Below are 5,659 nucleotides of genomic sequence, written 5' to 3'. Positions count from 1 at the left end.
AAAATGAGTTCATGAATCATATATATGTTCCATTTATATCATATACTCATATCATCTTCTGGTGCCCCAAAATAACTCGAATATCGTTTTTATTTATCATACCAATATTATTTTCAATCTTAAGTTTTTGTTTTCAATTCTTCAATTTTTAAAAGAATAATCAAGAGAACCCATACTAGTATTCTAGATGAAATCAAAAGATTGCAAGCCAGGGACAAAGACCAGACATGAAAAATAGACACATACAACAAATAACATGAATTAACCAAAATACTACGTACAAAGCAACAAAAGTAAATGACCAACTCGGACGCCACTCAAAAATGGATGCATGAACAAAGTGCACCGGTAGGGTAAGTGCCAAGCTGGTCATAAACAAGGTCAAGTTCGGGGTAGACAAAAAAAGGGAAACAAAACAATTAATCAATATTTTTATTTTGTATAGATTAAATACAATTTCAACTAGACATGTGAATTTAAACCGAATTCCCCATTCTTTACCATAAAAATTCCCTTTACATGTAGAAAATGTATACCAATATTGATACAGACACATGTTCTTAGAAAACTACGATAAGTCTATCTCTTTAATATTTCATGTCGATTTGTCCCAGGACAGCCTTTTTCGTATCCATCAACATCCTTACATAGAATCTCTTCAGTCGTTCTACCGCCTTGAAGCTGGTAGGACAATCCTTGTACAAATCTATACCTAGAGTTCTCATCGGGCATTAAACGTACTTGTTTCTTAGCAGATAGTTCCATATCGTTGTTCGTGATAAAAGTATCCAAGTCAAACTTATATCTAAAATTAAAATTGCGTATTTAAGTATATTAAGTTAGAAAGGCATTCGGTCATAATAAAGTATAAAAAGCTGATTAAGTTCAATTTTTTACGTAGCAGCTATTTTTATTGCTATTAAGTTGCTTTACAGGTCTATATGATGAAATGTATAACTATTTTTTTTCTAGTCTGTTTCCTCTTAGGAGATAATCCACATTGAAAATCCTACACTTTCTATTGTATTTTAGTGCAATTTTCATAGTTATCTCTCTTGATTTTGTTTTCAACAGTACATTCAGTTTAATTGTCATCTCCTAAGTACAAGGGTTATATGAAAAACCACACGTTAATTTCTGTTTACTGTTACATTTAAAAAAAAATAATAAAAATAATATGTATCACATTTTGCATGATTCTTACCTGGAGTGCTATTTAATAAGTTGTAACAAAGCTTTCAGTATAATAGCAATTTCAGTCAATAATTTATTAATATTCATATCCTTTATCCTCATGTCTTTATATGACTTGTTTTTCAATTGCATAAATTGATTTGATAAATCCATTTGATTGAGCGACATGAAATCAATACCATTCACTGTCTAAGACACACACCACTATACACAAACATCAGAAATGCAAACTTAATGCAAAATAAAGTTAAATAGAAACAAGTTACATCAAAGTCAAAGTGGAAAGAGAAGGGAAATTATGCTATATCTTTCAAAATAAATTTTACTGACTTATGGAAACTCATCGTAAAGAACTCTCACCTGGAAAATTCCGGATTGTTGTACGTGTATAGACTTCCCATATCCAAGGGTTGATGGTAATGAAAAAGAAAGAAAACAGCGTAGTTGCGTGTCTGTAATACCGGAAGTGGTCTGTTGTATTCTTTTACCGTAACTCCACCATCGAATTAGCCATTTGGGATATTAACTACCATCCAATTGACGTAAACAACTGGGTTACTGTTTCTAGAAGCTCTGTCGTAGTAGCCAGTCACCAATAAAAGCGTAAAATAGTCACCTTGAAAATTTGTTCATCTATGTTTGTTTTCATGCAAACCTGACTATTAAAAGAATAGATGTACAATATCTAATTCTAAATGAGCTAATTGTATTTTTATGAACATACATTTTTAAATCTTTCACCATCCAATCAATATAGAAAGTATTAACAAACAATACAGATTACCTTTTCTATTTGACCCCGACAGTTTCTTCCATGTTACGTTTGGGATTAAATTAAATTTAAATCTGCGTTCCGAATAATACCATTATCAAAAGCAGAATAGTCTTTTTTCTACAGTAAGAAAGTAAAAACAAAAATAAACAGAATATATAATGCCGTATTTCCTGGTTTATTAACGTTGAATGTAATTACACTGCAGATCCAGCGCGTAGAATACAATTAACGTTTGTTTTCTTTATTTAAATTCTGAATTCTAAAGAAGGGACCCGTGAAAAAGAAGGATAACTCTGAATACATATCAAAGCTCTAATATTTTTGATATACATTTAACGTACACAACAATGTATCACTCTCAAGATTAATTGCATGAATCACGCTTTATAAAAATCGGTCACTGAATAAAGACTGAGTGATTCGTTGTGTAACTGAGCAAACGATGATCTGTTGGTCTACAAATGCCAATTTTTCACTTCACGAATCAATAGTCCTTTTGTGACCAGTTCTTTATTTCTTGAAAAACAAACATTCATCTCCCACCACGCTCATCCAAATCACATAAAATCAAGAAAGACAACTCCTGCAAAGTGCCAATTTCATAAACAATCTATATAATTTTTTATCTCGAAAATACCATTAAATGAATGACAATTTAAGACTGAGTTATGTGCTCTGTAATTGTCCTTATTAGAAATAATAGATATTTCTGTGGGTTTTTGCTTCAGTGAAAATAAAATTTAAGAACAGATTTTATTGGGTACGAAAATTTTCATTATTTTATTTTGAGATGAAAACTTCTTGAAAATGATTCTTCACAAGACTATATAAAATTATCTTCCATTGTTCGTTTTCATCTAATAAGCAAAGAAGACTGTGTTAAGTATCATACTGTGTATAATTAGGGAATGGGTGGTACATCATTTTGCCTCAAATATATTCGACACACTTAGAAAACAACTAAAAAGCTACTCATGTTTATCGAAGCATCTGTGAAGTAGGTATCTTTGACTGCTTATATAGGAAAAATGTTCGCACCATTTTTCCATAGTACATTTCAACTAAGTTTGACCATCAATATCTTAAAATGCAATGCTATACAAACATTTTCAAAGTAATTTCTGAAAGTTATGAGGTATAAATACTTGGACAATTCAATAAAATCTCTGGGTTTTTTTCTTCATGTGCCATATTTTATGCACATTTCGCCTGTTTCTTAGACAGAAAAGTAGTAAAGTGGTTAATTATACCATTATAATTAAAAAATTGAAAAAAGATAGCTTTTTAAAACTTCTGGGTTGTTTTACATATATTTGGTAAAAACACAGTTACAAAACTGATTAAATGTACAATACAGAAAGAGTACTCAATAGGAAAAGTCCATTTAACAAATGTTGATATCAAATATCAAAGAAAAAAACTGACAAAATGGAAACTATGACAATGTACCTTACCAGATGTTTCCGATGGAAATGATTATTTAAAACTTGCACGATATATCTTCGACTAGTATAATTAAGAAAGAATCATATGTCGCGGTTCTGTCTGTGTTACGCAATTTGGTTTTACTTGGCACAATCGTCAACGGTCATAAACATCCATCACCAAAAAATATACGCCATTGTATTACGATTAGGTATTAACGATTTCGGTTGAAATTACAACTTTGACAGGAGATTGCATGTAAATAGACAATCTCAAAAACGTATTTGGTGCATCGCATTGTAATAGTCCCTTATATACCTCATTCATTTTTATCTGAAAATAAAATGTAACTTCTAAAAGTTTCTTCTAATGATTATTTGTTTCTACAATAAAATGCTACCTTCAAAATGATTGCAATCTAAGTTCTGAGGAAACTGGTAATATCTTTTTACAAAATCATCGCATCCATTTTTAGCATTTTCGCGTAATTGCTTAGATGGTAAACTAACTATGGAGTCCGGATACGATGGATCACACTGAGGAGCATAAACGTTTCAAAGGAATGTTTTAAGTCCAGGACCACAATCGCCAATTATTTCATTTTCAAGAAACTGATAAAAATCATTCAGACATCTTCTTGATTTTTGTGCCCTAACCTGTTCGGAAACCTTGTCCAAATGTATCCTGTATCGCTGCAAGAGGGTATAACGATTCTTTCACATTTTGCATTTACTTTAGTCAGGTGACAAAAAGCAAACAAAAGAAAACTATCGAAAATCGTTTGTATGAAAAAATGCTTACATATATTCATTTTCACCAAGATATTCCAATTTCCTAAAAATTAAAAAACAAAAAACAAAAAAAAAACAAAAAAAAATTAAAAAGAAATAAAAACGCTTACACTGTATATAAATGTTAGGGAATAAATACAATTATTTGTACAAACCAGGCTTGACGTGATTAATAAATAAGAGTGAAAACACAATTACTTCAGTTTCAAATTGAAATGAACGTTGCAATTAAAACAAAAAGGCATGCATGTTGATTTTAGATATTGATTTGAACACCTCAGATAGATATAATACGAAATTCTCTTTGAAAGAGCAACCAAGGGAACCAAGGCCACAGCGGCAACCAAATGAACGCAACAAAGGGACAAAGGCCAGTCACGAAAAACAGACATAATAATAACAACTCTGGACTTTGCAAGTATGAATTACCCTTTTAGACCCAATTCATTTAAGATAACTTTCCATTTCATATAGAGCAATAAGATTAAAACATTATGTATACACAAAGTCTCCAAACTAATCTCTACTGTGATCTGACCCATCTGTGTATTAGAAATAGCTGTGCTTAACAACTACTTAGAATTTCTCACACAAGTAAGGTACTTATCATTCCCAATGAAGTCCTACTGATCTTCCAAGTACATAAAACAAAATACTTAAAATTAACATTCCTTTCTATGTCAATTGCTTTCAGTTCAATCATGTACGATTGCCATACTAAAATGACCCTTATGTAGATTTAACGGAAAGGATTATCTATATAAGTCTCATGACCTTTTGCGAGTGGTTTATTGTACTTTTGCACAGCTATAATTTGATTATTTGATGAATCTGGCTGACACACTCCATCACAAAAAGTCACGGAAAAAATTCCTCTGTATTTCAAAGACAAATCAATAGCGATTATTTCATATTCCTATTCTTCATCAATTGCATCCAAAATTATTAATTATACGAGGCAATTGTAGGACCTCGAGATTGAGGACTTCAAGGCTAAACAACATGACTGTTCTTGAACTCCCCATTCAAATATGGTCCTTCCAATGCGGAAGATTTAAATATTAAATATTAAAGGCTGTGAGGTCTTTAACGTATAAAAGTTTAAAATAGGTTAATAAGTGTCAATGCTATATCAGTTTTCAAGGACCCCTATGTAGGAAAAACCGTGTTTACTATACTTGACAAATATGTTGTCGTTCCAGCTGAAAAAGCCCAGAACAACATTTACATTGTCAGATGCAATGTGGCAAATCTTCGAAACTAGAATTGTTTAACGATAATACGTCATCTATATAGCAGAAACTGCGATTAAAGGATCTACCTAAACGATTTTCCTTGTTTTTGGATCATTGTAGTCATAAAGTCAGCCTCATAAGAGTGACGAAGTAGGTCAGCAAATAGAGGAGCACATTGTGTTAACAATGAAATGTCGACGGTTTGTTAGAAGACGAGTCCACCATACTGGACAAATATG

General features: G+C 31.5%; 1 long non-coding RNA gene across 1 annotated transcript; it reads right to left on the bottom strand.

Annotated features, from left to right (window-relative positions):
• Positions 1–347: 347 nt before the first annotated feature.
• On the bottom strand, positions 348–1,929 carry LOC148608266 (uncharacterized). Its single transcript, XR_015915294.1, has 2 exons — positions 1,555–1,929; positions 348–805 (listed from the first exon to the last, which is right to left on the bottom strand). It is a non-coding gene; the product is annotated as an uncharacterized LOC148608266 (long non-coding RNA).
• Positions 1,930–5,659: the final 3,730 nt, after the last annotated feature.

The sequence above is a fragment of the Perna viridis genome, chromosome 9 (genome assembly GCF_037379345.1).
Source record: "Perna viridis isolate PV_CMFRI_1.1 ecotype Kerala chromosome 9, ASM3737934v1, whole genome shotgun sequence".
Lineage (NCBI taxonomy): Eukaryota > Metazoa > Mollusca > Bivalvia > Mytilida > Mytilidae > Perna > Perna viridis.
Note: the sequence above shows the minus strand (reverse complement) of the source record. Positions and strands in the feature narration are given on the sequence as shown.